The 11,178-nt window shown below is 38.0% G+C and overlaps 1 long non-coding RNA gene across 1 annotated transcript in view; it reads right to left on the bottom strand.

The window, feature by feature from the left end:
- Positions 1 to 8,516, bottom strand: part of LOC112488111 (uncharacterized) — a 37,820-nt gene extending 29,304 nt beyond the window's left edge. The window contains exons 1-2 of the long non-coding RNA XR_003051852.1: positions 8,486 to 8,516; positions 7,034 to 7,096 (exon numbers count right to left, since the gene is read on the bottom strand). This is a non-coding gene — a long non-coding RNA (uncharacterized LOC112488111). The remainder of the gene's footprint in view (positions 1 to 7,033; positions 7,097 to 8,485) is intronic.
- Between the last annotated feature and the right edge of the window lie 2,662 nt (positions 8,517 to 11,178).

Genomic DNA, 11,178 nt, shown 5'->3' on the forward strand with positions numbered 1-11,178 from the left:
ACTGGGTGTGTGGTTGCTGCTCGCCTTCAACTCTGTCCCAGACAGAAATGACCTCATGTGTCTGTAATAGCAGGCCAAGATGCTACTGGATGTTTCTCTGCTCCTCTTTGCCATACGTACAGATGTGGCCTGAGCCGAGAGAAGCTTTGAAACTCATCCTTCGAGGAATCTCGCGTCTAAGAAAATCGGGGATGATATAAAACTGCGGCTATACAGAAATATTGAGCAAACCTCGAAAGAGTTTTGGGTAGTATTTTTTACTGTCGCTCAGTCCTCAAATAACTGGAGGACAAGTTGAGGTTTATTTCTACCAGGCGGAAGTAAGCGCATGTGCGTGTCCTTAGAAATACCCTCGGTATTTCCATTTATCTCTTGATCAATGACACCAGGAACCTCTGGAAGTCACTCTGTGTACTTTCCGAAGGTAAGTTCCTCATTGTGAAGTTTGCTGCCAAGTAAAGGGAATTAATTGACGGAAGTCTGTGACGAACCAGTCCAAAAATAACCCAGTGATGTCTATTTGTCCAATTTTACAATGTCTATTTATAATCTGGATTTCGAGTCAGGTTAGGTGAGAATTATTTCCTGTTAACGACACAACACAACAACAGTACTTCCTCTTAACAACAGCCAAAGAGTTTCAAGGAGATTTACATACATGCATCATGCAGCATGTCTGTCACTGAACTGTGACCGACCTGAGACGCCCCAGAGTCGTCGCAGAGGTCTGTACAGGAAGTCACCACACACGTGCAGAACGAATCAGGTTTTCGGCTGCAGATCAGGATCAGTGAGAAGAGCTGCTGAAGTGGAATCACTCAAGTTTCATGTGATGTTGAAGGGACACAATACAAGGAAGTGACACGATATACTGCAGTGACGATAACTAAAAAATACATGCAGTAAAAGTCGTGTGATTGACAACGTAAATATGTACACAGCAGAATTCTCCTAACAACTGGTATTGACTGATACTGTACGTCTGGTATGTTTGTTCTAAAGCTGTAATAATTCAATGTGTTAATTACGCTCATTAATTGTGTGGAATTAATCACATTAAAACTTTCAATTAATTTTAATCCACACACAGAACGACACGCACTACGCATATCCGATAATTCAAACGCTATTCAACCCCTTATTGTAGCTCTAACACAGTTGATATACGTTATTTATACACACTGTTGGAAAGGTTTTAATTTCACCAAAGCACCTCGAGCTTGAAATACCACCTCAATAACCTTCAACGACGTGTAAGGCTAAAATGCTAACATGCTTTTATCATTTTCTACACCATCTATTGGGGAAACGTGGGTATTGCAGGAAAGGGGCATATATAATAGTATAATAATAATATAAATAAATTATATAATTTTGAAAAGTTTGGTGGGCTGGATTAAAAGGGCCAAATCCGGCCCCGGGCCTTAGTTTGCCCATCCCTGGCCTAGACTGTTACTAAGTCCATCTCAGGCCATTGCTGTGGCATGAAGACAACCTCCAAATTGACAAAACAAAAACAAAATGACCATCAAGTTACCACAGGAATCAAACCTGTGATCTTCTGGGCAAGACCACCATCCACTTCACCAGCACGTGGTTCTTAACATAACATGTTTGTGAACAAATTTAATGGCTTTCCATGTTAGATATTATAATTAAAACATCATCAAAAGGATGATATTTCATAGAAGCGTGCTGAGTGATTTATTTTGAAGTACCACATAAATACAGTGCACACGTACTGGAGCCTCTGCTCTCCTTTCCTCCTACATCAACAAGCACAGGCCTGATACACTGCTCCTCCTCCTCCTCCCCCTCCCCCTCCCCCTCCCCCTCCTCCTCCCCCTCCTCCTCCTGAGGCAGATGGAGTCTGCAGATGTATGACTCACTGCCAAGATGGAAAACTGCTGCAAAGCCCTTTTTCAGCTGATTCAATTCCATCGCTCACCACATTCTTACTGATGGAAGATACATTTCCTTCGACCAATTTTACACTGATACTCGCTGCCCACATATTTCTCCCTAAGCAAGGGAGCTGTAAATATTAGCGTAAGGGATCGTAGCAAAAAATGTATCACAGATGCATTTTGTGTAAAAGTTGGTTTTATCCCAGACTTTCCTCTTGGAAAAATAATATCCTCAACTTTTCCAGCATCTTGGCTTCAATGTAATTTTTTTATTTTTTTTAAACTGTGCATTTATAAACAATCCACATGATGGCAACACATTTAAAAATAAATAAAAATGAAATTGTAGATGCTAACAAAAAAAAGATAATTTACCCATTTTCGTCCATTTTAACAGACCACAAACAACGTCAATCAATAAAACTGAAACTTCCCAATCGCTTACAGCACACGGATGATTATCAGAGCGAAGAGTCAAGAAATAGAAAGCAGAAAACAGCGGAGACCAACTGCTGTTGGGGGTAAATAGTTGCATAACCCAACGCCGGAGACAGAGAGATGGAAAATGGATAAATCATTCAGCCGTGGAACGAACACCTGCTGATGCACCTCAGTACATCTAATTCATGTGTAAACCTGCTATTGATTTTTACATGTAGGTGATGTTTGTGTGTGTGTGTGAGCGGCGTGTTTGTGTGTGTGTGTGGGTGAAAAGACCATTCATTTTGTTTTTAAAGCACTAATGTCTTTCATCGTCTGCGCACTGACTGTACACAGTGTGTTTGAGGAACAGGTGAAAGCGCAGTTTTTATCAACATTTATTATTATTTTTCAAGTTAATGAAGAGTAAAAAAAGTCATCTTCAACAGGTAAAATGTCTCATAATGGACGAAAAAATAACAAAAAAAAAATCAATACTTTTTTTTAATTTATTTGAATGATTTTAATAACAAAAAAAAATCAATACATTTTTTTTTTAATTTATTTGAATGATTTTATCAATAAACCATTGACAGGAATGAAGAGATAAAAATCAGCAACTGACAGACTTAGCAACAGTAAATATAAATATTATTACATGCCTGATGGTTTTTCAACTATTAATTACTATAATGTAACAATAATTAAATACGGCGGAAAATAAAAGCCCTCGCTAATAAATCATTTTTATGCGAATCCTGCGTTAAAGTTAGTGTGAACACAAAAGTGTATTCATACACTTACATAGTAAATCAATACATAGTATTTACTAATACAGGGTTACATTTGTGAAAACAGCATAAGTTAATATATGCACGTGTGACATCTATGAAAATACACCAGTTTATGGCTGGATTCCTGTAAATCAGTCATTTAAATAACAACAGTAAAGGTCTAAGATTGAATCCCTGAGGAACTCCAGGAAATAAATCAGCTCTGTTTCAATTACTAAAGTACAGACACGAGAATATTTCTGTATCATATCAACAGTTCCAAGTGTGTGTGCTACTGTAACCATGCTAGAAACAGAGTTAAATCTAACAACTGAAATCAAAAACAACACACACTGAACCTTCTAAGGCAAACATGGGCAAACTAAGGCCTGGGGGCCGGATGCGGCCCGTTCATCTTTTTAATCCAGCCCGCCAAACTTTTCCAAATTATATAATTTATTTCTATCATCACTGTACTTCTGCCTTTTCCCTGCAATACCCATGTTTTCTCAATAGATGGCATAGAAAATGATAAAAGCATTTTAGCCTTTATGCATGACTTTTACATGTCATTTATCTTTGCCCACGCCTGTTCTAAGGTGATGACATCATCCGTGGAAATGAGGATCTCAGAATCAGTTTGTTTTGAGCTACTGCTTTAGTAATTATCTGATGTAATAACACAAATTCTAAAAGCAGTTAGCACCAGGATTTTATAGTAATTTTTAATAATCAAACCAAACCACCGCAGATTAAAGTACAGACTTAACACTGGAGAGTTCCAGGGACCTGGTGGATAGTTTTGCTGCAGGGTCTTTGGTCTACTTAAAGACAGCTTAGAGATGATTTATTGAGAGCTAAATATAGAATTGAGGTAATCAAAAAGGGATGACATAAAAACATGTCTAATCTTTCCCAGCTGAGGTCTGGGCACCACAGACCGGGGGCTTGGTTCTGTTCCACAGCTGGATGAAAGAAAAAAACCAGACCAGGATCAGAACGTCAATGCGCTGCACCAGGTTTATAGCTGCACCCGTAGGAACTGTTACATTTTACAGTGATGCTTCGACAGAGTCGTCCTCAGAACAACAAGTTATTTTTACCGCTCTGATATGTGTCCTCTCGTGGCCCACTGGTTTTGTTTTTAGACCTGCTGTGTCACTATCTTCACTCCTCAGCCTCCAGCGGAGAAATCAGGGACTGTTTCTAGTGGAAACACTCCTGTGATTCGACTTGACACAACCGACTCAGCACCAAACAGAGAGGAACGTGAAGAAGCTAAGGAAACTGATATTTATACCTTTTCCCCCATGGGTTGTGGAGAGTGGAAAAAAAACAGATTTTTTAGGAAAGGAAATACTCGACCTGCGAGAACTGAGTTCACAGGGACAGAACGGAAAACATAAATAAATAAACTAAAAAAAAACGTGGAAGTAGTTAGGTCCATTAGTGCATGGTGACGTCAGGTCATGAAACCAAATCTAGTTCTGCAAATTCTATCATTGTTAAATATCATTTAGCATTAAGAACACAGCAGGGTTTTCAAAGAGAAAATCAGTTATGAGCTCCAGCCACAGCAGACATTCTGACTCTCCATACAGAGCACAGTTATCACTGAAGTATTATTGACCATGATCTTCATGGTTGGTCAGGGTTTTCAGTAGAGGAAGTAAATATACACAACCAGGGCCGAAAATATAAATGCACTGCATCACAACCAAAAAAAGAGTCTTTTTTTAAAAAAACAAACAAACCCTAGTAATAAAATATATAAAAGCTAAGGAGTTTTAAGTTTTGTTTTTCATTCTTTTATTGAGAGATAACAAAGTCAGCTTAGCCAAAATCATTAAGAAATCACTTAAAGGTACAAAACGTATAACAAAGAAGAAAAAAAAAAGCTAGGTTAGCGGAATAATAGGTTAGCCCAAAAATGACGAATAGTCAAAATGCAGCTTAAATTTAGACCAAACATTACTGCTAGTTAACCAAAATGACTAACAATTTGGCAAGAGATAACAAATAATTGGACTAGGAATGAGAAAAACGTAGTCAAAATGTAGATCAAAAACAACTAGTAAAGATATTTTAGGCAAATGTAAACAATGACAATTATTAATTAAATAATTTAACACACCTGGTCCAAACCAGTGGATCCCAAAGACTCAATATCAGTTTTTTTTTATACCAGATTTTATTTTTCTTGTGCTTTTAGCTTTTTGTTAAAGTTAAATCGTTAAGTAGTTGATGGTAAAAAGGTGAAGTTAAATCATTGAAATAATAGTTCATGGATTTTGTTTCACTAGTCAATGGTATAATGTGAAAAAAATATTTTTTTTTCACTTGAATAATCAAGATGGATATCAAAACCACAGGTAACTTCATCGCCAAATCAAACTGTTCCTTCAAACACTGTCCAGTGATAACAACTGTTTTTCTGATGTGAGCCCACCCCCTCACCACAACCACCCCTCACTCTGACTCTCCCTCTGTGCATGTTCCAAGCCGTGGCCTTAAAATAATCCAGCGCCACATGGCAGCAGCGGCGGGGGAGAGATGAGTAGTTTGACCTTATCTGAGAAGGTGAGGAGGAAGAGGCTGTATCACACTGTGGAAAACTAATAATCAAGTGGTCCAGTAGTAAATGGGGTTTAAGATGCGGGGCGGGGGCCAGGGAGAGGGGAACATGGACTGTTTCTCTCCTAAAGTTTCCACATCCTGTCATTACAGAGTTGGACCCTGTACAACATCAGTGTCAGCGCAGATGTTACATTATTTTAAAACACATCTGAGGAAGTGGAACCAAAGTTTCCCAAGGTTTATGAGATCACTGGGTTTTTTAAAAATCTTTTTATATAATATTATTGTGAATGGGTTCATTCACAACCCTTCAAACGGGCTGACTCAGTCTTGGAGTTGGATTCATTACTTCTATTTCTGGGCTTTGTGTGAAATCATCCAACGCAGAAGACATTTACATATCTGCTGTGGTTTTTACCCAACTTTAGAAACGTACAGTGTTCCATGCCAGGTTCACAACCACATGAAGTCATGTGTGGGTGTCATCACCTTTACTGTTCCTGCTCTCTTATGTGGACTGAATTTTTTTTCCATAAAACAAGGAAGTTTCATTAGAAAGCAGAAATGTTAGAAGACTAAATGTAGCGTCAGGTGGAAACCAAATAGGTGAAGGTGTTTTCTGTGTTTCCTCCTGGACTGAAATCCCTCTTTGTGTGTTTTAGGGCCCGTGTGTGTGTGTGCAGCAAAAAAAACATTTCAAATATCTTTGTTAAAAAATTCAGTATATCTATCTATCTATCTATCTATCTATCTATCTATATATATATATATATATATATATAAATCATGGTCACCAAAAAGTCAAATTACCAAAAACCAGATGGCACACATTTACTTTCATACATTCATTCTGTTTAGGAAACGACATGTGGGGCAGTGCATGACTCAACTGAACCAGTGGAACAGTGCATTAGTTACAACATGACTTGATTCATTTCTGTTGTTTCAGTTCCGCTCCTCTCTCCGTCAGACACACACACACAGACACACACACAGACGCGCACACACAGACACACACACACACAGACACACACACACAGCAGTTTAATTTTATCAAACAGTCGTGGGAAACACATTCTGTGTTGCTGAGCCCAGATGTGTGTCAGCAGCGTAATGGTCCTGACACATGAAGAAGAGTGCAATAATACAATAAAATAAAGTTTGTTTATGATTATTATTTTTTATCATTGAATTTTTGGTTTATTTTATTTAATCAAACATTATTATTATTATTATTATTATTATTATTATATTGTATGTATTTATTTTAATGGTGCAGTGGCAGAACTGGGTCATTTAACCTTTTGATCATAGCATAGCATAAACACCAGTACTGTAAGTATGTGATTGACTCACTGGTACATGGAGCCAGGCCAGTCACTGTCGTCTGGTGATGATTCTGGTCCATGTGACAGCTGCCTGTAAGAGACACAACATTCTTAATCAAACAGACAACATCACTTTTTACACTGAAGCCGGGTCGTGAACCAACAACTCGTCCGGCTGTTCTCTGATTTAATGCTTCGAGTTTCAGGTTGTGGCTTTAGAAACTTCCAAAGTTCCATCCAAAAGAGTTCTGAGTATGTATACATGCACAGACTACATAATGGACCCTTGATGCACATCAACGACCCGTGTAACAATATTCTTATTTTACTGGATGTTAGTATTTTGAAGTTTTATTTATTGTACTTTCAATAAATGTTAATTGTGTCTGGATCACAACTTCAACGGTGTTTTAAATTGCGGCCCCTTGAGTGATGTAATACAGAAAGTTAAGGAATCTGCGAAGCTGAGTCATGAATTTTTTTTTTTTTTTGTCTGGGCTGAGGACAAAATAAAGGACGTTTTTATGAGCAGATCATTGAGGATTGGGAGGATTGAGCTTTTCAATAGACAATAAGCTCCGAGAGCTTTTTTTTTTTTTTTTAAATTTCCTCAAAATAAATCAAAAATGTTCTGAAAGTGGTGTCTCCATCAGAGAAGTTATTCACTGTAGAATTCTGTAGAGCGTCACTGACACCAGGTCACAACCTGCTTCTCTGCCTCAACGATTTCCTCTAAAGGGTTTTTTCAGTTTTGAAAAAAAAACCAAAAAAATCCCCAAACCCAAATCCTTCAAAACCGGTTTAGTTTTGGAGGGTTAGGGGATTTTCTGATCAAATAAAAGGTAACAAAGTTCATCACCTGATCTGAGACGTCATATAATAATAAAACTTTCTCTGATAAAAGTGGTTCTCAGAGTGTGGGAAAACATTTAACCAAACAACGACCGCAGAAGAATAGGGTTTTTTTTCTGAACTCCTGTTGGAATTAAAACATTGTAGTTGCTATTGGGCAAATTAAATCATAATAAATATTGAATGTTTTGTTTTCTATTTGTTTAACTAATAAATAATATTACTTACAATATATTTTTTTCTTAACTGTTCGGGTGTAAATGTATGGACGTGCAATGGTTCCATGTGTCTTAGTATTTTTTGACTCAGCCTCTCACTTTTGATTCCTTGGGTCAGTAAAATACACCCAGTGTGATGTAACCTGTTTCTTTGTCCCACACATTCAGCTTTGAATCAAACTAAACTCATACAAACCACAGCTGGTGATGACACTGTAGCTAACGCTAACAAACAATTTCCCTTAAACTCCTTCTAAAAACAAGTTTTTCTTTTTACAAAAGCATTTCAAAAATACAAAATACAACTCTTTTAAGAAATGTAACTTACATATAACATTTATACCAACTGAGTTGAAGTGAGTACTAGTAAAATAGTTAAGAATTGGAGGGAACTAAACTTCATCACCTACCAGTCATGCTAGTGTTGCTCTTCCTGTGTTCGGCCAAAAGTGTCCCCCAGGGAACAAACACCTATTTATGGTTTCTGGACCAACCTTACCTCTTTATCTTTATCTTTATATTTAGTCTTTATTCTATTTTATCTTTACTAACACTAAGTTTCACTTTGTATGTTTACAACAAAATATATTTGTAAAATAGATCTTCACTATCTGCCACACAGTGTTGTTGTTGACAAATAAAATCATTGCTGAACTGTAGTTGAGCTAAAGTGATTCCTTAGCACACCTGCCTCTCATCCCAAATGCTCTGAACTCAACTCCCAGACACCATAAATTCAAGTTGTTATTATTAAAAAAAAAATAGAATTAAAAAACATTAATACACAATTCTGCTGCTCTTCATCTTGTTGTTGACGTTCCTGTAATTCCTGTTTTACTGCAATTGTCGTACAGATACAAAAACCGAATACGACCCAAATTACTCTTGTAAAAAATAAGCTATAGTATATTAAAATGTATTTTCTCAATACATTTTAACCAAATTGTCTCTTGACCCAGTTTTTCATTTTTTGGCCTCAGCTGTAATTAATTAAAGCTCTGGTGCAGCATTAATACAAACACACTTCGTTTATCAATTTAATTTGTGGCTGATTAATATTTAATTACAGCATCAATGTATGGATGTATGATTTTTTTTATCCTGTCATATTTATCAGGTTTACAGACATGACGATGAAACATTCTCGTTGGATATTAGTAAACAGTACACAGTGTGTGTATTTTCTGACTCCTCAGACCAGTCACAGGTTTCTAAAATTTGGAAACCGTTGTGTGTCTATTTCTGTGGGGGTGGTCTATATATAGACCTGACCCGTCCTGGTTACACTGCTGGGATGAAGACATTCTATTAAAATTCCACTTCCTTCCTTTCTCCTTTCCTCCCTGTCTCTGTCTGCCAGCCTCGCTGACGACACCCACTCTGGTCACAGCGTTTATGATGGGAAACTTGACCAGGACTGGAGCTGGAGTCCAGGTTGGTGCACGTGTCGCGTGCGGCGTTAGCTGAGAGCATCCAGAACGTGAGTTGAACGGCGACGTTTTTCGACTGTCGACCTGCCGAGGGTCAAAAGGACGGGCCGATCTCTGAGGTCGGGATTAATCAAGGCTTAAGCCTCTGAACTGCCGGACAAATGAGAGAGTAAAACCAGGAGGGACCAGCTGGCTGGAGTCACATCACTGGTCCTCACAGTTCCTGGTGCCAATAACAGATGTTAAATTCACAGTTAAACGACAGCACGTGTTTCAGACTCTTCTTCTCATGTCGTCCAACCTCAGCTACAGCAGAGCTGGTGCATAAAGTCAATGAAATGAAATGAAATTATAGTATAGTATAGTCTAGTATGGTATGGCATGGCATGGCATGGCATATTATATTATATTATATTATATTATATTATATTATATTATATTATATTATATCATTTGACCTACTGTCTTTGTTGTTTCACCTGGAGTGGGATTAATGAGGTATTTTTCTTATTTAACATCGTCTCCAAAATGTTAGCAGATAAAGTAGAACTGGGTAGTAGATGTTCTGGAAGGTTCCTTAATTAAAATGACAACGGGGTGGCTGTGTGGATGTAGTATGAGTTACTGTGAATCACTGTGAACCACTGAAGTAGCTCCGTATATTAAGATGATAACACTTTGCTTACGTCACATCCTGGTGAGGAAACCAAAGTGGACAAGAGTTCCAGATAAGAGACCTTCAGATTGAAGGAAACAGCAGCAGCCGTATTTGGAACAGCAGGAGATGGGAGATCTAAGCAGGAAGTGTAAGCTGGCAGGTTATGGAGGTCTCATGTGACGGGTGTGTGGGGGTGGGGGGGGGTCTCTCCATTCTAAAACCTCAGCCCGAGCTGTGATATGGTTTACACGGATGAAGGGGGGAAGGAAACTTGAACAAAAGGATTCGGTGAAGGAATCCAGATCAAGAGTGGAACGGTTTTTGTCATTGTGTACGTTTTGTCATATCAGATGGGGGGGGGGGGGGGGGTGTTGACACAGACATGTCCAACAGGGAATGAGACAGACAGGACACAGGGGAAAAAAACTGAAAGAGGATTTGATCATTTGTTTTGGAGGAAGAACCCGGTGTTTGTCAGAGCAGATGACGGCTGATAAAGAAGATTAGTTTCTGGTACTGTTGCCTCCAACGGCTCTTCAGACTGATCATCCACCTTTACAGACCGCTCCTCCATCTGTTTCCTCTCACCCCTCACCCCCTCACCCCCAAAGACCAAACCCTTCCTCCCATCACTACTTTGTTTTTTACAGTACAAGTAAATCAGGAATAGTATTTATGCAGTATAAATTCACAATAACAACAAGGAGAATATGTTTTTATAACGTATGCAAAATTTGAAATTATTCAGAGAGATAAATTCTATCCCTGAAAGGACACAGTAAAGGAGAGAAAAAGTTTAAAAGCCTGATTACAAAAGTTACCAGTTACAGAAACAGAGCAACAACAACAACAACAAAAAAACTTAAAAAATTATAACAAAAATAGTTTGAGTAAATCTTCCAACCAAAGATATTTATAACTCATAGCAAAATTGCTAGCAAATGGCTAATGGAAAGCTAAAAAAATGTAGGTAAGGGTCTAAACAATTCAATGCTAATTTGAAGCTATGTTGCTA

The sequence above is a fragment of the Cynoglossus semilaevis genome, chromosome 14, assembly GCF_000523025.1.
Source record: "Cynoglossus semilaevis isolate Cse_v1.0 chromosome 14, Cse_v1.0, whole genome shotgun sequence".
Lineage (NCBI taxonomy): Eukaryota > Metazoa > Chordata > Actinopteri > Pleuronectiformes > Cynoglossidae > Cynoglossus > Cynoglossus semilaevis.